We start from the raw sequence: 22,971 nt of genomic DNA on the forward strand, positions 1-22,971 counted from the left end.
AGAGAGCTATCACTTAGGGCCTGGAATAGCTGAAGAAGATGTCGTAAGGTAAGAGGAACTGGAAGCTGGTATGTAGACTGAGAATTGAAGGGAGATATTCCAAGTAAAAGGAATAGCCTGAACAATTTGAAGAGGCAGTAAGTTAAAAAGCATGATTTGGGGACTTCCCTGGTAGCGCAGTGGTTAAGAATCCGCCTGCCAATGCAGGGCACACGGGTTCGAGCCCTGGTCTGGGAAGATACCACATGCTGCGGAGTAACTAAGCCCATGCACCACAACTACTGAGTCTGCGTTCTAGAGCCCGCAAGCCACAACTACTGAGCCTCTGTGCCACAACTACTGAAGCCCACACGCCTAGAGCCCGTGCTCCACAACAAGAGAAGGCACCGCAATGAGAAGCCCGCGCACCGCAACAAAGAGTAGCCCCTGCTCGCGGCAACTAGAGAAAGCCTACGTGCAGCAACGAAGACCCAACACAGCCAAACATAAATAAATAAAATACATAAATTTTAAAAAAGCATTATTTTGGAGACAGCTATAGAAACTACTAGAGCCAAAGGTTCAATATAGGAAACTGTGGAATATTCTGCCAGAAAGATTGTTTTCAGCCTGGAGGGCCTTCAACACTAGGTTTACATATTCAATACCCCAAGCAATGGAGAGTCAAATCTAGACCCTACAGACAATTCCTGAGAAATGATACTATTACTGTGTCTCTAGTTCTCCATACCTTCCCTTACACCATCTGCCCATTCATTTACCCTGTCATCTTTTTTAATAGGTACCATCAGGTAAAGGTGGTAAGATAGCACACAATGTTAACACTGACATCTCTCTTATGCTTGCTTAACCCGATGGTATCGATGAGCAAGTGTAACATTTAACCAAAACCTAGAAACAGGATCAACAGGAGGGATGGGCTCCAAAACAATGTGCCCCAAGTCTAATCCCATACTCAGTAACAAACATTACATCTAGGGGAGCAATCAAATACACTTATTTTGTATAACCATTCTCACAATCAGAGAAAGAATTGAACCAAAGCTTGCCCCACATTATATTCTACTGCACAATCCAAATAATACCCAGAAACTCATGCCTTGATACCTGATGAAGACCCCTATAGTTGGCCAAGTGTTTCTGAAACAAACAGCTGGTGATATATGTATATGTGTATAAAATCTAATAAACAAATAAGTAACAGGATATACATTTGTCTGAGATAAAAGCCCAGTCATTTTGGATCTAGATATGGTAACTGGCCTTACTACCACTGCAACAGTTCCTAGAAAAGATAAGACCCATCCCCATTACCCTGATTTTTATAGTTTCATTTTCTAGCATGAAGTGATATTTCTAGTCTCTTCAAAACTTTTCAATCTATCCAATCCCTACTCTCATCAATAGAACATCTAACCTTACAGTTTTGAAGACAGAATGAAACGATAACAGCTTGAAAGGAAAAGTGAAACACACTACTTCTACCCCACCAAAACCAACTCCAGCTGTTCGTTTCACAGTTGTATCAGCAGAGCTAACAAGGAGAATAGCTAACATTCTAATTGCCCACAGAACCTGAGTTGCTCTGCTCTTCTCTCATTTCTCCCCCTTCCCATCTCCTCTGTAACTTGCACACGACCACCTCACTCTGCTGTCCATCCTCCCCAACTGCTGCCCAACAATTCACAGGCTGCCACAGATTGTCAGTACTGTGTTTGGGGACTTGAGAATTACCCCTGTGGGACAGCGCAGTGTGTTAGGACAGCATTTGCCCAGACACAATGTCGCTCTTTATAGCCAGTTGCAAATTAGTTTCTTCTTAAAAAAAATAATACTCCCAATAAGACAGGTACAAGGAGATTTTAAATAACCAAGATTAAAACTCACTTGGTTTGCTCTGAGATCTGGGCCGTTTCAGAGTCAGGTACAATAAAATCCCATGCCTCTACTCACATGAGCCACGCACATCATCTAGGAACGTCTGAAGTCAGCTTTCCGATGCTAACAGAAGCAAAGAGGCTACCAAAAAACATATCAAAGGAGAATCTTCCTTCCCCTTTTTTCTGTGCCTATGGCTCCTCATCCTTAAATTTTATTTGACAGTACTTTGTTTTAAGCTCAGCTCTCAATATCAACATTTACCTCTCACTATGTTTTGCTGTGCAAAACCATTTAAAAGGAAATTCTGGAAATCACCAGTATCGTTTCATTATAGTTTCCATCCAATTCTTTGCCATGTGCTTCAGCAGCACACAAGTACAGTCATCTTCTGACAGCTGCTGTGACTGACCCTCTGAAAAATCCTTCATCTTATATATCAGCTTCCTGGTTGCCACTGGCTACACATGAGAGTCAGAAGCTGGAACAGACTGAAAAGATCATCAGAGGATGTGGGGAAGAAAAACCTCTCACAAAACAGCAGGTCATATCAACTTAAGTCTTCTTAGAAAAAAGAATTAATTAAAAATAAACATCTACAGAGTAATATTTTAAAAATTAAAATCAGTTTCACTAGTTATCTAATTAGTTTTCATTTCTAAGTTCTTTGATAGCATTACTCATTCTGCTTTATTATGCTTTACTGAGGATTTAATTGCCCATCTAGTCTTCCCAAATCACTTCATCAAACCCCTACAATAAAACTGCATCTTTGCTGCTCCCTATCTGAACTACAGGGAAGCTACAGCTGGACAGGACGGATGTTAATTCCCAGTTCTTACAGTAGAAAGAGACTGAAAAGAGCAAAGACAGTAATTCAACTTTGAGAACCAATTCCAATATTTAACCAGCCCCTGTTCTCTCTACAACAAAACCAAAATTTAAGAAAGACAGTGAATAGAAACAAGAAAATCTTCAAAAGACCCTGAACGTCTTTTAGGATATTGCCACTTTCAAACTTGTTTTACATGAGAGTTACAAAATAAAATGACACTTAAAAAACAAACTATAAGCAAACAAATAGAGTAAATAAACAATATTTCTAAAATATGCATAAGTATAGTTAACTGACTTACCAAATAAGTGACATTTATCTTTTGAATAATAAAACTCTAGAACGTGCAGATAGACTGTGTCTGAGGCAAATGGTACAAAAAGTTCCCTTCTGACAGATAGCAGCCTCACCTGGAAAATAATAGTAATAAAAGTTATTTTTATAAAAATATGTAGTTATCACTTCTTTGACACCTGTCTGTGCACTGAACTTTCAGGATCTCATTTCAGGAATACTAACAGTTTAACACAATGATTTACCATAGAATGTGCAATGAAAATAAACACACACACTTTTTAGAAGCTCAACAACAAAACAGAAAAAGGAAATATCTTCTCTCATTCTCAGCCCTCTGAGAACTAGTCTGAGGGGGACAAAACATCTACTAACTGCCATCAAAAAAAAAGAGAGAGAGAGATAAGAAAATAATACAAATGATCAAAACACAAAAAGATGTTCAACTTCTAGTCATTACTATAGTTCTAACTTTTAGGATGGCACATGGTGGATGTTCAATAAGAATATGCTGAGTGGCTGGCTGGCTGGATGAATAAAAAATAAACCTTATCAGTTAGCAAAGAAAAAATAAATCACATCAGTTAGCAAAGAAATCCAAAATAAATATATTTTTTTACGCATCAAACTGGCAAAGATGAAAAAAAGAGCAATAAGGTCCTGTTTTGGTAAGTACAGACTGAATAGGACTCCACACTGTTCATGGAGGTACACATTTTATTAATGTAGAAAGCATTTAAACAATATTTCAAACTCTTTTATATATCAAAAGACCTTTGGACCAGGCAATTCTCCTTCAAAGAATTTATCATAAGGAAATAACTGGATTTCTACAGGATACTTATTCCAGAACTATTTATAATAGTGAAAAATTATAAATAACTTTAATGTCCATCTATATGGGCCAGGTTAAATTATGGTATGTTTATACTATGTAAAACAATACAGACATTAAAAAGAATAATGTGGGGCTTCCCTGGTGAAGCAGTGGTTCAGAATCCGCCTGCCAATGCAGGAGACATGGGTTCAAGCCATGGTCCGGGAAGATCTCACATGCCGCAGAACAACTAAGCCTGTGTGCCACAACTACTGAGCCCGTGTGCCACAACTATTGAAACCCGCACGCCTAGAGCCCGTGCTCCCAACAAGAGAAGGCACCACAATGAGAAGCCTGCACACCACAACGAAGAGTAGCCCCCACTCACCGCAACCAGAGAAAAGCCCGCGTGCAGCAACGAAGACCCAACACAGCCAAAAATAAAATAAATTTATTTTAAAAAAAAAGAATAATGTAGTTCTACAAATATTGGCATAAAAATCTACAAACCATATTAGTAAGTTTTTAAGAAATGGAGAATTTAACAAGAAGTGTTCAAAAACTATATAAAGAAAACTTTAAAACATTCCTGAAAGACAAAAAGTAGATTTGAACAAATGGAAAGATATTCCTCATTCTTGGATGGAAAACTCAACATCATAAAGATGTCAGTTCTTCCTAATTTATAAATTTAATGTAATCCCAATAAAAATCTCAATATGAACAAGCTTTTTTACAGAGACAGACAGCTGATACTAAAATTCAACAGAAAAATAAACTTGTAAGAATAGCCAATAAAACATTAAAAAATTTTAAAGTTAGCCCTTGATATACTATCAAGCCTCTATAATTAAAACAGTGTGATAATGATGCAGGAACAGACAAACTGGTGTAAAAGAACAGAAGTCCAGAAATAAACTCAATGGAAACTTAATATAGGATAAAGGTGGCATCTCAAGATATTGGGCAAGATTGTACTTTTTAAAGAAAATATGTAGAAACAACTAATTAGCATCTAGAAAAAGATTATTAACTCATACATTATGCATTAAAATAATTCCAAATGAATCAGGGATCCAAATGTAACAACTAAAACCATACAAGTACTAGAAGAAAACGTGTGTGAATTCCTCTTTACCCTGGGTAAAGGGAAAGGTTTTCTAATTATAACCCAAAATTCAGATGCAACAAAAGACTGAAAAATTGGACCACATAAAAGCTCAAACACATGCACACACGCACAGACACACAGACACACACACACACAGTAAAAGATAACTGACAAACTGGGAGAAAATATGTGTAACATATATCACTATAAACAGCTAATATACCTAATACATATATATATATATTTATATATATATATATTTTAAAAGACCCTTAAAAATTGAGGGAGAACACATCAAAAACCTGATAGAAAAATGAATTTAAAAATACAAGACAATTCACACAAAAAGATATTAAAATGGCCTTTATATATTCTATGAAAAGATCATTAACTACTACTAAGTGAATATTAAAACTATATCGAGATATTATCTAACTATAAATAGGTTAGCAAAAATTTAAAAGCATACCAACATACTCTGACCTCTGATGAGGTTGTGGGAAAACTCATGCATTGCTGGTGGGAATTCAAATTCATACAACCCCCACAGAAAGGGATTTAGCAATACTTAGGAAAACTATATTTGCTTTTAAACTTTTGACCCAACTCTCCTATTTTAGGGATTTACCCAAACATATATTTCCAACGTACAAAAATATATATAAACAAGGTTAGTACTGCAGCAATGTTTATAAATTCAAAATACTGGAAACGGCCATAAGAGAATGGTTAACATCCTCACAATAGAGTACTATGCAACCGCAAGAGGGAGGAAAAGACAAAGGGAGGGAGGGAGGGAGGGAGGGCGAGCTCTACAAATTTTTCTACAAATTGATATGGAATGGATACCAAAATATATTTAAGAGAAATGTTAAATTAAAAAAGCAAAGTACAAAAGACTATCTATAGTATGCTAAATTTTGTGTAAAAAGTTAAGAAATAAGAAAATAAACGTGTATCTCCTCATTCCTGGGGGAAAAACACACAAGAAGGATAATTCAGAGAATGATAAGATTGGTTACCTATAGAGGGTGGGTGGAAACAGGGTGAAAAGGAAGAAGAAATGGGTGACAATGCTTTGAGTATATATATATATTTTTAATACAATTCTGACTTTTGGAACCATATTAATGTTTCACATGCTCAAAAATAAATAAGATCAATTAGGATAGGGAGAAAAACTTAGAATACAATAGAAATGAACTGTACTTCAAATAACTACATAACCACGTTATAGGAAGAATGTTGGGGAGAGAAAACTAATCCAAGTAACTTCTGAACATGGTTTCTTGCTCAGTGATGTCCAATAGAAAGACAATGGATGCCACATATGAAATTTAATATTTGCTAGTAGCCACATTAAAATAAAAATAGGTAAAATTAATTTTATTAATTTATTTTACCTAACATATCTAAAATATTTCAACATATAACAACCATATTATTTAAATATTAATGAGGTATTTCACATTTCTTATTTCATACTAAGTTTACAAACTGTGTACAGTTCACACTCACAACACATCTCAATTCATGTGGTTAGTGGCTACTTTATTGGCCAGTGGAGATTTAGACTATATGCCCATAGGCTACAGGAAAAAACTATAAACAAATATTGAACTCTACTTACTAGGTGTCTTTTAAGTAGTGGTATGAGTTAGCAATTCTTAAACTATTTTCTAGTATTCCAGGATTAGGCCAATAAGTAAAAACATGAATAATGGGGGCAGGCTTCTCACTTTTGGAAGAGGGAGTTATAAATACAGAATGAATAAACCCTGTAGTGTTGGACTGGAATCAGAGGTATCAATATAAACTCACTGCTTTCAGGAGACAGATAAAGATGTATATGAGCGTGTGTGGACACATATCACATATTTCTATTTCCTAGATGCCTACTGAAAGGGCCTAAAAGCAATGATACTGACACCCAGCAGCACTGCCAATGGACATCTAGAGTCCAGATCCTGGCTTATAGAGCCATTCTCTACTAAAACAAACCAGAGCTCTTTGAGGAAATAACTTATTGTAGGACTCAGGCTGGGAGAGTGCAAGATAAGCCTAGAACATCTTGTGGTAAAAAGTGAGGCAGTGCTCCAAGAATGACAAGGGCAAGGCAAAAGGAGACAGGAATCAGCTTGAATGGGGCTCCCACTGACCAAATCAGGAACAGCGTCAAAATAAATAATGAAATAAAGTATTATAAATAAGTGTAGAAGACATGATGGAATTAGAAAATCACCATTTAGGAACCATCATGAAAATGATTCAGGCAGAAATCACCAATGGATACTAAAGTTAGTGAGCAAAAGTTCAAGGAGTAACAGGATATTTATAAAATCTCGAAGTATTTTTGCAAAGATGCCTCAAAATTACAAACAAAATGTCAATGCACTTAATCCCACTGAACTGTACACTTAAAAATGGTTAAAGTGATAAAATTTTATGTTATGTATATTTTACCACCAAGAAAAATTATAAAAGGAAAAATAGTGGAAAACCTGGCAGATACTACCTTAATGAAGTGATCCAAGATCACATTACTAATATTTCAACATCCTGTGCCTCCTGACATGATGCCCTGAGAAGCATAACATTACTTCTGTGGTACTCCTGCCAGAAACGGATAACCTGAATCCAGTCATGAGAAAACAGCAGATATACCCAAATTACAAGCATTTTACAAAATAACTGGCCTGTAGTCTTCAAAAATGTCAATCTCATGCAAAAACAAAGACCGAGGAAATGCTCCAGATTAAAGGAAACTAAAGAGACATGACAACTGAATACACTTCATGAGCCAGAATTTTCTTCTGCTATAAAACAGTACATTATTGGGACAATGAGTGAAATGTGAAAAAGTCTGTGGACTACATAATAATATTAAATCAATGTTAATTTCCTAATTTTGACAACTGTACTGTGCATTCATACAAGAATGTCCTTGTTTTTAGAAAATGCACTCTGAAGTATTTAAGTATACAGGGGAATAGGTCTGTACCTTACTCTCAAACAGTTCAAGAAACAAATATTGCAGGTTGGGGGAAAGAGAAGGAGAAAGGAAATACAGTCAAGTGTCAACATTTGGGGTATCTGGGTAAATTTTTTGTACATTTTTGTAATTTTCTGTAGTGTGAAATAATGTCAACATAAATTAAACAGAAAAAAGATGTTAGCACAGTACCTGGCACATAAATCAAGTACATAAATCAAAACAAAGAAGACACGGGATATGGAAAACAGGATATCCAACACAAGAGAGAAGTGAAGGAATATTGGTGAACGGGAATTCCAGGATGCTAACTGTGAGCTAGAAGTAGAACGCAACCATTTCAGATGAAAGCTCTGTGACAGAGACAGGCATGTTGAAGGCAGTCATCCCCAGGCTCTCTGCCATAGTACCATATTTTTAATACAACACAACTACTAGAGGATGTGCTCCACTCAAGCAAGAGGGTAAATGAAAAAGATAAGAGTTCCAACAATATTGGGAATCATACCCAAAACAGAGAAAAGTCTAAGGACGACAACAAAGGAAAATCATCCCAGGAAAAGAGCTGTGCAGCAGGCCCAAATAGTAGGCTCAGACAAGAGGACAAAGAAAGTCTCCAGAAGAGAAATTTCCAAGAATTTTTTTAAAAAAGAAAGAAAATTTGAAATGACAGATTACTGTCACTGACCTTGTGGAAAACTGCACTTAGAGGCCACTATTTAAGACACTATAAGCAAATAAAATTTGCACAGACATAATAATGTAAACACAACATTAACTATTTGATTTAACCAAATATTGTAACAGAAACTGGGAGGCCAGGGGAGGAGTAGCAGTGGTGATTGTGGTTTAAGAACAATAAAACTGGGCTTCCCTGGTGGCACAGTGATTAAGAATCCGCCTGCCAAGGCAGGGGACATGGGCTCAAGCCCTGGTCTGGGAAGAACCCAACCTGTCACGGAGGAACTAAGCCCATGCGTCACAACTACTTTATCTGCGCTCTAGAGCCCGTGAGCCACAACTACTGAGCCTGCATGCCACAACTACTGAAGCCCACGCGCCTAGAGCCCGCGCTCCGCAACAAGAGAAGTCACCGCACCACAACGAAGAGTAACCCCCGCTCGCTCCAACTAAAGAAAGCCCGCGCGCAGCAACGAAGACCCAATGCAGCCATAAATAAATAAATAAATAAATAAATTTATAAGAACAATAAAACTTTCTCTATCACAATAGAAACACAACATATAATGAATAAATTGGTGAATCAAAAGACAGCATTACACACATATTATTTTAAAATATGGAGATATGTAAATGCAAGAAGGAACAGCTTAAGGAACTGAAAGTGGTTACCTTTAGGGAGAGGACTAGAGAGAGTGGGCAGGAATGACACAGTAACTATTCACTATATTTTGTTATAAACCCTTTTTAAACTACATCTATTTTAAACTATATGTCTGTTGACAAAATATAAATAGCAACATATGAACTTCTCATCTTAAATACATAGTTCATCATTCAAAAATATATAAATAAAACATTTTCAATTGAAAGGGACAAAAATCCTAGGGAAAACATATCCCCCTTTTTGTTAGAAGACCTTCATATTTTCAACACTAAAAGAACATAAACATACAAAATATGGAAGCTTTAAAAATAAAAAAAAACTCTAAAGCAAATAATTACCAATTTAGTGGATAGAGATAATTCAGTCATGGTAATACTAGGAAGACTGTAGGTCTGACCTTACTTACAAATTCATTAATGATCAGGAGAGTGCAAATAACACATTTAATTAAATATGCTCATTTATCTATTTTGGGAAGTATTAACAGCAGTGAGAGAGAGTGGTAATATAAAAGGACAGAGACAGATTAAAAACAGTGGCCCAAAACAACCAAACTGGAGAGTGGATAGAAGACTAGGTAAAATTAGAAGCTTAAAACAACTAAAGAAAGATATCAGAGGCTTAATTATCATCAATTTTACTGCATGCTGCTGCCACATGAAGAAATTCTGGCAAACACTAATGTTAAGTGAGAAGATATATATATTATATATATAATATATATGTACATGTCACACATGCATACATATATATACATACCCATAATCTTTTTCATTATAAGACACTGATAATCCTAATTAAGTAGGGATTCATGAAGGGAGTACACCCTAAAAACAAAGTACTGTTGATGCAATTTGATAAGAGTAGTTTCATACTCATAGTTTTGCCAAGTACTGAAACTCTTATCAAGGATTACCAATAATGAATTAAACTATCCTAAAGACAATTAACTCTGTTATCTACCCGATAATCCTCATCTAGCTACCCTTGGATTATCCTTATTGTTCCTGTTTTTTCTTCCCAGGCACTGACCATTCAAAATAGCTTACATTTCCCAACCTCTCCTGCAGGAAGACGTGGCTACATGACCAATGGAATATGAGCAAAAGTGGTACATATAACTTTCAGGAAGTATCCTTAAAGGGAGGGAGATATGTTCTTCTCTTCCTCCTTTTTGCTGGTTCGAACGTGGATGAAAAGGCTGGAACTCCAATAGCCATCTTAGACCATCAAGTGAATCCATGCACAGTGGAGCAACAACATGACACCATGATAAACCACAACAGTCCTAGACTACTTTTGGAATTCGTGACATCGAGAGAAATGAAATCTATCATGCTTAAGTCTCTGTTATTTGGTTGCAAACAAATCTAATCCTAATTAATATACCTCTATACTAATGTACACTCCTTGTTTTCTTTCTTTCTCCAAACAATCTTCCACTGCCCTTCTGCTGGCTCGTTTTCTGCCTCCCACTCCCTTACTATGAATATTCCCCAATATTCCATCCTTGGTCTTTTCTGCTCTTCTCCCACTAAGTTCTAGATCAAACATTCTAAAAAACCTCATCACTATATGTCTGATCATTTATCTGGAGCTCTACTTTTATCTCCAGCTGTCTATCATTCCATTTGTACAAGACATAATTAAACAGGAACACAAGTGATTTTTAAAACAAAAAAGATAAATAGCCAAAGTAGTGGTGGTAGCAGTAGTGGTAGTTGTTGTGATGGTAATAAACAGCTAATATTTACTGAGCTTTTAATATTTGCCAGGCGTTGTTCTAAGAGCTAACCCTCACAATAATCCTATGAAGTAGGGCATATTATCACCATCCTCATTTTAAAAATGAGGAAACTGAGACCCAGACAAGTTAAGTAACTTACTCAATACACAAGACTAATGTACTAAAGAGATCATTCAAATCTAGGCTTCCAGAACACACCCTCTTAAGCAGCGTGCACTAGCACCTTTTCTAAGGATGCTATCACAGCTTTTTAAGGTTGTCCTCAGCAACGATGATAGTTATTTAAATATCTACCATGGTAATAAATTTCATGCCTCTGCAGATTAACTTTCAGGAACTGTCAAATATCACTTAGAAATAAAAATGGTAAATAAGATGAGTGATCAAGCAAGATAATACTCTAGGGCACAAAAGATATGACCATAAAGTAATGAGACCGGTTTTCTTATATGGTTCTATTGGTTCTGAAAGCAGTTCCAAAAGACAAATTCCAAAGAATATTTATTTGCTAGAATAAATGCATGGTCTTAAAAATGGATTACTTTCAAAGGGACAGCATTCATTTATATTATTAAGTTCTTTATTTTTAAAGCACCAGATTTTTTCAACTACCACTCAAATGATCTAATACCTAAAACTTGTATTAGAAGTTGAACTCATTATCTTTCTCCCTAGACCTATCTGAGATCCTTTCTCAGATAATGTCATTATCAAGACACCATAATAGGGACTTCCCTGGTGGTCCAGTGGTTGGGACTTCGCCTTCCAATGCAGGGGGTGCATGTTCAATCCCTGGTCAGGGAGCTAGGATCCCGCATGCCTCGAGGCCAAAAAACCAAACATTAAAAAACAGAAGCGGGGCTTCCCTGGTGGTGCAGTGGTTGAGAATCTGCCTGCCAAAGCAGGGGACATGGGTTCGAGACCTGGTCTGGGAAGATCCCACATGCCGCGGAGCAACTAGGCCTGTGAGCCACAATTACTGAGCCTGCGCATCTGGAGCCTGTGCTCCGCAACAAGAGAGGCCGCGATAGTGAGAGGTCCACGCACTGCGATGAAGAGTGGCCCCCACTTGCCGCAACTAGAGAAAGCCCTCACACAGAAACGAAGACCCAACACAGCCATAAATAAATAAATAAATAAATAAAATTAAAAAAAAAAAACAGAAGCAATACTGTAACGAATTCAATAAAGACTTTAAAAATGGTCCACATCAAAAAAAATCTTGAAAAAAAAGACACCACAATACACTTGATTTGTCAGGCTCAAAACTTTGAGGTATTCCGACTCTTTCAGCTTTTCTAACCCCGTTCTTATTGCTCTTCCTCCACAAGAGCTATCATGTTTTCTATTTCCATATTATTCCATGATTGTCCTATTGAGATACCCTAGAGCCACTCCCTACTTGAGGTTATCCCACAAAGCTACCAGGACAACCTTTCTCAAATACTGTTTTCATCATATGACTTTCAACAAAAATACCATCATCTATAGGATCAAATCTAAGTTCTTCAGCCTAGCCTTCAAAGCTTCCCATTAATTCTTCATTATCCCCATAGACATGTAAACCTAACAAATCACATCTCTTTACTACTCACCATCATCAGTAAAATCAAACCTTCCATTTGTGCAATATTGTTAAAATACCCTTTTTGTCTCATTCAGTTCACATATATTGTACCTTTTTGCTTCTAACGTCTCATCACCCTATGTGGAATTTTCTTCTGTCCTCTCAAGTCAATTTGTCATTCTATCCCTCTAAAGTCAATTTGTCATTCTATCACTTCCTTCAAGATCCTCCTCTTCCATGAAGCCCTAATAACCTCAAATAGATACTGCTATATTTTGCATTCCTCAACATACAGTTCATCTAGTAGAATGGGAAGAATTGCAAAGATTGACCGGACTATGTAACAAAATAGAGAGCCCAGAAATAAACCCACACTTATATGGTCAATTAGTCTATGACACCGGAGGCAAGAATACACAATGGGGAAAGTATAGTCTCTTCAATAAACGATGTTGGGAAAACTGGACACCCACATGCAAAAGAATATAACCTGACCTCTTTCTTACACCAAATACAAAAATAAACTCAAAATGGATTAAAGTCTTAAATGTAAGACCTGAAACCATAAAACTGCTAGAAGAAAACACAGGCAGCATGCTCTCTGACATCAGTCTTAGCAATATTTTTTTGGATCTGTTTCCTTGGGCAAGGGCAACAAAACCAAAAATAAACAAATGGGACTACATCAAACTCAAGCTTTTGCAAAGCATCAGCAAAATGAAAAGGCAACCTACTGAATGGGAGAAGATATTTGCAAATGATATGTTTGATAAGGAGTTAATATCTAAAACATATGAAGAACTCGTACAACTCAATGTCAAAAATTTAAAAATGGGCAGAGGACCTAAACTGACATTCTTCCAAAGACATACAGTTGGCCAACAGGCACATGAAAAGATGTTCAACACCACTAACCATCAGGGAAATGCAAATCAAAACCACAATGAGATACTACCTCACACCTGTCAGAATAGCCACAATCAAAAAGACAAGAAATAACAAGTGTTGCGAGGATGTGGAGAAAAGGGAAACCTCATGCACTGTTGGTGGGAATGTAAATTGGTACAACCACTATGGAGGTTCCACAAAAAATTAAAAATAGAACTACCATATGATACAGTAATTCCACTTCTGGGTATTTATCCAAGGAAAACAAAAATACTAATTCAAAAAGGTATATGTACTACAATGTTCACTGCAACCTTATTTACAATAGCCAAGACATGGAAACAACCTAAATGTCCATCAATAGATGAATGGATAAAGAACTTGTGGCATTTTTACAATTAAATATTATTCAGTCATTTAAAAAAGAATGAAATCTTGCCATTTGTGACAACATGGATGGACATAAAGAGTATTATGCTAAGTAAAATAAGTCAGACAGAGAAAGACAAATACTGTATGATTTCACTTATATGTGGAATCTAAAAAACAAAACAAATGAACAAACAAAACAAATGAACAAACACAACAAAATAGAAACAGGCTCAAAAATACAGAGAGCAAAATGGTGGTTGCCAAAAGGGACAGTGGTGGGGAGTGACGGGTCAAATAGGTGAAGGGGATTAAGATACAAAATTCTAATTATAAAATAAATGTCACAAGGATGTAATATACAGCATAGGGCATACAGTCAATAATACTGTAATAACTTTGTATGGTAACAGATTGTAGCTAGACTTATTATCATGATCATTTTGTAATGTATAAAACTGTCAAGTCACTATGTTGTACACCTGAAACTAACATAATATTGTTAGTTAATTATACTGCAATTAAAAAAAATTTGACCAAAGACTTCTTTTGTATGAGTGATTTTCCAAGGAGTGGGTTAACTTTCATCAGATTGTTGCGTCAAATACCTTGAAAAGTTCATTTGACAGCTGACACAATGGAAGCCCAGAGATATCCTATAACCTGCCCCAGTTTTCAGTGTGGCAGTGGCAATGCCAGAATTTGAACCTGTCGCCTAGGTTCCTGCACAAAATGAATACAAATTTAAAGGTCACTGTCCAGTAATATAATTCATGCTCACTCCAGAAACAGACCTAGACACTATTAATAAACATGTTATATTTTTTAAAAAGCAGAATACAAAATTTATGTACGATAGCAAGAGATTCCAATGTAAGTCTGTGTGTGTGTTACATTAATATACCTACACAGAAAATAGAGTGGAAGGAAATAAACCTCAATGTTAACAGTTACTTCCAAGTGGTGAAAATATGGCTATATTTTCCAAATCCTTGATAATGAGCACATACTGAACTTGTGATAATAGTAATAAGAAAATACTTTAAAAATTAAAACTATCTGACATTATGGAGTTAAAGATAAATTCCTCAACCTTGAACTCAAGTGTCAGAGGCAAGGAAAAGTTTCAGACTACTCAAGGAAACAAACAAGAAGCACAGTACAAAAAAAAAAAAAACAAAAAACACTATGGCAAAAAAGGAAAGAATAGCAATGTCACATTAACAATATTGGTGGCAAAAACCAAGACCTACATGGCTCCCTGGGCTCGTCAAACTCCAGTACTTACTACATCACTGGCTCTTACACCAGAAGAGTCAAGAGGCCTGGAAATTCCGAATGTATTGAAAGATGGTCACACTGAGTTTGAAACAGTTATCTGGGATGGATGCAGAGAACTACCGATCATATAAACAAATCAAGACTATTTCTTTTTCTTCTGGGTCTTCTCCTAAAATAAAAATGTGAAATGAAAGCAGAAAAGTTCTGAGAAGATTCATATGATAAAAAAGTTTAGAACCACTAAAGGAGGCTAATAAATTTATCTTTTCCTAGCACTAGGTTTTTAATTCCAGTCCAAAAATCCCCTATCCAAAACTCCTGGGGGTCAGACAGGCTTCAGAATTCAGAAAAATTTTTCAGGTTTTTAGAAAGGTTAACATGGTACATATTCTATGTGTTACAAAATATTCTAACCAGCGTCTGGGGCAACACTCTGTAATTAAACAAGTTGAAATTTTTGTGGAAAAAAGTGTAAATCACTATACTACATATGATAAATAAAGATTACAAATAGCCTTATATCAGTGCAGACTGGCTTTTGCTGCCAACTGAGGTTGCTACAAACTTCTTAAAAACTTTCCATCTTCACAACAGTTTGAATTTAGGAACCATGGATAAGAAATGATGTACTTCTAATTGATTACATCTGAAAGGTGAGATTATAAGTTTATTTTGTTTCTTTCCTGATTTTCCAAATTTTCTACAGTATCATATTATTTACACGTAACTGATTATTTACAAAATAAGACTCTGTTGCATTTTAAAAAGGGATAGAACAAAGTATAGAAACTCACCAACTTGCAAGCTGGGTTAAAGAAAGAAAGAAGATTTTGTTCAGAGTCTAAAAGTCAAGGAAGTAACTTGAAATAGCTTTGAGTTTAAAAGCCTTTAGAAGTTTAGTGTAAGTTTTTAAACTAAACACAATTAACATTATTAATATGCAATAGGATACTTACTCACTAACATTCAGAAAGTGATGTTTTATTAACTCATTTTTTAACTCACTATTTCCCAGTCCAGTAACTGCTTGTGACCAACCGTCTTTCCCAAAGATGGCACCTATCCCCCACTTCCATTACCTCCAATGTTTTTCTTACAAGGTTGACTCTGACACTCCTCCTGTGAGAAGTGGGTTCAGTGTAACCACTGCTGCCTCCTTGAATATGGCAAGCTTGTGTCACTACATGACTTCCAAGTCCAGGTAACAAAAGGCAACACAGCTTCCACTTGGTTCTCTTGGGATGCTTACTCTTAGAAAACAGCCACCACCATGCTGTGAAGAAGCCCGATTCGTCTACGTGGAGAAACCATATGTAGGTGTTCCAGGGGACAGTCAACTTCAATCATGAGGCACATGAGTGGAGAAGCCTCCAGATTCTAGTTTCCAGCCACAAAATTACCACCAGCTTTCAAGCCTTTCTAGCTAAGGTTCAAGCCATCTCCACACTGCTCTGTCTGAATTCTGGCAGAATCCATAGTGTAATAAAATGCTGTTTTATCGATACATCACTAAATTTCAGAGTGGCTTGCTACATGACAAAAGCTAACTGGAAAAAGCACCCCTTTCCTAGTTCAGTAACTTCATATTAAACACACACACACACACACACACACACACACACACACACACACAGCCTAAAATCAAGCTTTTCTCAACATTAAGGAAGACCAGTCTGCCGATGAGAAATTGGACAGACTATTTAAATAAGAAAGTTTCTAATTAGAGAACTTAACAATTCATCTCAAATATATTCTGAGTACTTACTATATGTAAGACACTTTGTTAGTCTAAAACACAAATACGAATAACAGTCTAGTTATTAATCTAACCTAGGGAGGTAGGAAATAAAAATAGGTACACAAATACTATAGTTTATGAAAGTACCTAAGTGCCAAAATAGGCATATAAAGTTAACTCCACCACAAATAGTTAATTTAAAAATGATTTTGGAGACTTCCCTGGTGGCACAGTGGTTAAGAATCCACCTGCCAATGCAGGGAACATGGGTTCGAGCCCTGGTCCAGGAAGATCCCACATGCCACAGAGCAACTAGGCCTGTGTGCCACAACTACTGAGCCCTCCAGCCACAACTACTGAGCCTGCGTGCCACAGCTACTGAAGCCCGTGCACCTAGAGCCCGTGCTCTGTAACGAGAAGCCACCACAATGAGAAGCCCGCAACAAAGAGTAGCCCCTGCTCACCACAACTAGAGAAAGCCCACATGCAGCAATGAAGACCCAACGAAGCCAAAAATTAATTAATTAATTAATTAATTTTTAAAAAATGATTTTGGACTTATAAACAGCTTTTTGGTTCTGTTAGGAAAGAAGAGCTTTAATAAATACCTAAAAAAAAAAGACTAAGAAAACATGAAAAATGCAGGCCTCATTATGTGTTGCTTAGATTGCGAGATTATGAGTTTTGTTGTTCTTTAAATTTTTCTGTATCTCCCAAGTTTTCTACAGTAAGCATATATTAGATTTTTTTAAGAAAAAATATTTCTAAAAAAGAAAATAATCATTTTATTTCATTTTTTAAAATGTGTTTAAACTATACTATGAAGGGGTCAAGTAAGTAGTCAACAAGCCTGTAACAAAAGTTGGCTTGGTGTTTATATGTTTAATATGCAAAATAAAGTTAGTGTTTAAGGGAAAATTTTAGTGTAATAAAAACTGCATAAACATGTTACTTGATTTACTATTAATATCTGCATTTCTTCCCTTTCCTGGCTAATTACAAATGTCTACAAGATCTCCCCAAATAACAGACAAAAACTAACTCAATAAGCTCCCATCTCTTGGTCATGCCCTCCTGGTTGTTCCCCCTCACAGTCTCTTTCTCCAGCTCCCTCCCTGCATCCACCTGTCATTTCTAAGTCAGCCCTTCTCTCTACATCTCTGATTACCCTTCTTTCTAACTCTAAATGTCTCAGTCTGACTGTCCCTCTCAGTGTTTCCGATGTCCCCTCTCTATCTCTGACTGACCCTCACTCTCTGCCTTTGGTGTGTGTGTATTCCTCTTTCTATCTCTCCCTAAGTGACCCACCCCAGTGTGTGTGTTTTCCCCTCTCAGACACTGCCTTTCTATAAGTCTCTCCCCTACAGTTACCCCATTTCCAAGAAATTCTTGTTAACTTTTCCCTCTAATCTTTATAAATAAGCAGGCTTGGTATTATTAACTCTATTTTACAGATGATAAAAAAAACAAACAGGATTATTGGTATCAATTTGAGAGGTGAAGATTTAAATCCAAGTGCTTCCCTTCTTTCGTTAATACTCTTCTGGTATTCCACGGCAAAGAACTTGAAACAGCATAGATGCAAGCCAGTATTAACACTACACATATTTTTTCCTAAGAGGCAAACCTGATATTAAGGAGCACCACACACCATTTGCCCATATTTTTGCCTCTGCATCAGGTTTAACAGTCATGAACTGTCAGCCACTTGCCCATTCCAGAAATCCATTATCATCATATGCACAGGTTAACCCGTGTTATTTGGGAACCTCAGAATACTAGACACCAGAACCTGCTGTTGCCAACAGTGCTTCTCCGTTTTTATCCCTAGTCCAAAACCAGCCATGTTTGACATTAAAAAAAAAAAAAAAAGATACAAGAGGGACAACAGATAGTAATGAAACTGAAGAGCAAATTTGAAGAACGAAAAACTAGACAGAAGGCTAGCATGAGATTGTGAAAAATACACACCACAAACTGGGAGCAACTGGTCCATGTTTTATTGAGAGGAGAAAATCCTCTTCAAATGAAGGCTTACCGCTGCAAAGCAATACCCTATAACTTCTCTCCTATCTAAACCTCTGACAACTGGAATTTCTCTGTAATTCAATAAGCTCTTAGGAGTTACCCGGGCTTCATCCATCCTACTGGGCTCATTAACAGAAAACTCTAAATGTTTTTTTTCCCCACTAGGTAAGAGCACATTTTCTGGTGGGTGGCAATAGTAGAAGTAGGGTTCTCTTTCAAGACATGAACAGCCTCGTTCCATTCCTTCTCACTTCTCCTGTGGGTGGGAAGCCTGCAACTAACACAATTCAACAACTAAAAGAAACGTCTAAATTATAGTTCAGGTTACTGATTGTCAAAGATCATCCTACAGGTCACCAGTTTTATACACAGTGCGAGGGCTAGTCTTGTATTACAGGTTTATAATTAAAAATCTATACTTTTACTTCTGGCACTAGTTCATTTACTTCTATTATGTCTAATGAGTGCACAAGTGCCAAATGAACAATATACCAGTCTTACCATTCATTCTGGTGAGATATTTTGTGAACACTGAGCTTATGGAGCTAATGAGGACAGGGTCACAGATTCAAAAATACTAGCCAATTAATTTTGTTGTTTTTCAGGGTTCAATGGTCACACTCAACAAACTTAACCTTGACTAACAAAAAAATACAGTGATCATGTGAAGCATTTTGGGAATGAATATATATGTATCACCAAAATTCATGACTATAAGAAAAAATATAAATACAAATAAAATTAAATATAGTAATAATAATAATACCATCTTTCACTAAGCCTGAAAATGGGTCTACCTTCCAAAAACTCAAGTAAAAACCAATCAAGAACAAAAATGTTTAAAACATTTAGGAAACATAAAGGAAAAAATAACACATTATAGCACACAAAGTAGATTTTAATGGAAATGACTCTCTACTGTCATAGTTTATACACAAGTCTGTAGTAAAAAAAAAATAGTTATCTTGCTGATTCTTAACTATATAAGTCAGGATGAAACTGGCAAAGTGGAGCCAGGGAAAACCACATCAAAAAAGTAAAGGAAACATTTGCATCTGCAGACATCTTGTAGTCAACACAGCATCTGAAGGAATGAAAAGTAAACATTTCAATTCTTAACTTTGCTTTGACCAACACATCAGTTTTCTCTATTAGGCATTCCTCCTTGGTTTCTCTGAACTCTCACTCCTTGCAGATACACACACACCAGTGCCACCATCAGCACCTGTCACTAAGTGTTTCCACTTTCAAAAATGAGGGTCACCAAATCTTCTGGACACTACCCACTAGATTGAACTTTTACAGTCAAATACTCTGGCTTTAAAAAAAAGAAAGGCGGGGAGGCTGGGGAACCAACAAAAAATGCTCTATAAAACTCTGTCCTACATAAATCACAGCAAGATCTTTTTTGATCCACCTCCTAGAGTAATGGAAATAAAAACAAAAATAAACAAATGGGATCTAATGAAACTTTTGCACAGCAAAGGAAACCATAAACAAGACAAAGACAACCCTCAGAATGGGAGAAAATATTTGCAAATGAAGCAACTGACAAAGGATTAATCCCAAAATATACAAGCAGCTCATGCAGCTCAATATCAAAAAAACAAACAACCCAATCCAAAAATGGGTGGAAGATCTAAATAGACATTTCTCCAAAGACACACAGGTTGCCAACAAACACATGAAAAGATGTTCAACATCACTAATTATTAGATAAATGCAAATCAAAACTACAATGAGGTATCACCTCACACCAGTGAGAATGGCCAGCGTCAAAAAATCTACAAACAATAAATGCTGGAGAGGGTGTGGAGAAAAGGGAACCCTCTTGCACTGTTGGTGGGAATGTAAATTGATACAGCCACTATGGAGAACAGTATGGACGTTCCTTAAACACCTAAAAATAGAATTACCATATGACCCAGCAATCCCACTACTGGGCATATACCCTGAGAAAACCATAATTCAAAAAGAGACATGTACCACAATGTTCATTGCAGCACTATTTACAATAGCCAGGACATGGAAGCAACCTAAGTGTCCATCAACAGAGGAATGGATAAAGAAGGTGTGGCACATATATACAATGAAATATTAATCAGCCATAAAAAGAAACAAAACTGAGTTATTTGTAGTGAGGTGGATGGACCCAGAGTCTGTCATACAAAGTGAAGTAAGTCAGAAAGAGAAAAACAAATACCGTATGCTAACACATATATATGGAATCTAAAAAAACGGTAATGATGAACCTAGGGGCAGGGCAGGAATAAAGACGCAGATGTAGAGAACGGACTTGAGGACGGGGTCGGGGGGGGGAGCTAGGACGAAGTGAGAGAGTTGCATGGACATATATACACTACCAAATGTAAAATAGATAGCTAGTGGGAAGCAGTTGCATAGCACAGGGAGATCAGCTGGATGCTTTGTGACCACCTAGAGGGGTGGGATAGGGAGGGTGGGAGGGAGGCTCAAGAGGGAGGGGATATGGGGACATATGTATACACATAGCTGATTCACTTTGTTGTACAGCAGAAACACAACATTGTAAAGCAAGTATACTCCAATAAAGATGTCAAATAACCCAAAAAACTCTGTGCTAGTAAATAGTCAATATCTAAGTCATAAACACAGATAATTGTTCTGCTACAAGCTCCAATGTGCAGAAAAAAAACTTCGAGGCTGCGGTAAATGTGCTACAAAGGATCACAGGTCTAGCAAGTGGCATACCCAAAACTCCTCCCAGGACATCAGATTCCAAATCCCGTGCTTCTTCCCTACTCAACCCTGAGAGGAGGCTTTACGGATAAAGAAAACTTTAAAAATCGGACCTGGAGTTTTCCGAGGGCGGCCCAAGAAAACCAGGAAGTACACCCTCTCTACTAGACTGCTCACTCCCAGCCGACAACCCGGGGCTCCCTGGCAGCGCGGCAGACTCGCTCCAGAGAAATCGCCCGCAGCCCCGGGGTCGTCTCGGGCGGCCTCCGCCGTCCACAGCCCCGTACCCCTGGGGAGAGAAAGGGGTCGCCACGTCCCCGCTCAGTACCTGTTGAAACCAGGAAAGGAACGGCCCCTCCGCAGACAGTAACTGGGGAGAGGGCCCCTAGCGAGCACGCAGCCCTGGGAAGGAAAAAGGGCCTTGAGAGGGTCGCCAGCAACCCAGGGCCCGCAGGGGTCGAAGGGCGGGAGCTTCCCAGTAACCTCCGCCCCAGGAGGGGGCCGGCCCCACGCCTCAAGTGAGGAGAAAAACACCGGTAACAAACAAAGGGGAAAGAAAGCTTGTGCCAAGTGTGGAGAGAGAAGTGGAAGCGACGAGCCCCAGCCTGGGGTGCAGAGAGAGGGATAGACAAGGACACGGAGCGGATCGTTACCGGCGGCAGAGTCACTCTCCGCATCCGCCGCCTCCTCAAAGTTCCAGCTCTTCCGCTCGCACCGTCGGGGCGCGCGCCAGGCCTCGGCTCCGCCCCCCCAGCGCCGCGGGGCCTTCTGGGGGCTGTAGTTTCCGCGAGGCCGGCCTCCGCGGGCCGCCTCCCGGTCACGTGGTAGGAGGAGGCAGTCAAGATGGCGCGAGAGGGTAGATGTTTGCGCTCCTGTCTGCTCAACCCGCCTCCTGCCTCTTAGCTGTAAACGGGCTCAAATCTCCTCACATACAGCTCAATCATACCATCCCTCCTCTTCTTTTCACAGACAAGTTTCTTGAAAAAGTTAGTCTAAACTCGCTGTCTCCGCTTCCTTCGTCCTCTACCCGGCAGCTTCTGCCCGCACAGAAAGTGGTCTTGTTGCCATCACTCATGTCATCTAACTTAAGCTTTAGGCACCATTTGACGCTGTTGGACATTATCACTTATTTTATGACACTATTCAGGTTTTCCTTCTTCCTCTCTGGTCATTCTTCTCAGTCTCCTTCAACAATTCTTTTTCTAACCTGCTTCTTAAATATTAGTGTTCACCAGAATTCTTGGAGAACACTAATATTTAAGTGTCCCTTCGTGTCCCACAGGCATCTCAAATGCAGCAATTTCAAAGTGACTCTTCCCTCCTCCCTATTGACTAATACTCACTCCAACCTTCAACCTAG

General features: G+C 37.8%; 1 protein-coding gene across 4 annotated transcripts in view; it reads right to left on the bottom strand.

Annotated features, from left to right (window-relative positions):
• R3HCC1L (R3H domain and coiled-coil containing 1 like) overlaps positions 1-22,392 on the bottom strand; it is a 90,285-nt gene extending 67,893 nt beyond the window's left edge. For 2 of the 4 annotated variants that reach the window (XM_082424099.1, XM_082424102.1), the window contains exons 1-2: positions 22,265-22,392; positions 3,015-3,123 (exon numbers count right to left, since the gene is read on the bottom strand). The gene's annotated coding sequence lies outside the window, so the exon portion shown is untranslated. Of the gene's footprint in view, positions 1-2,142; positions 2,370-3,014; positions 3,124-22,264 lie in introns of all 4 variants that reach the window. The other 2 variants (XM_082424100.1, XM_082424101.1) reach the window with 2 other exon arrangements.
• Positions 22,393-22,971: the final 579 nt, after the last annotated feature.

Source organism: Balaenoptera physalus, assembly GCF_965194825.1.
Source record: "Balaenoptera physalus genome assembly, chromosome: 14".
In the NCBI taxonomy this organism is placed as follows: domain Eukaryota; kingdom Metazoa; phylum Chordata; class Mammalia; order Artiodactyla; family Balaenopteridae; genus Balaenoptera; species Balaenoptera physalus.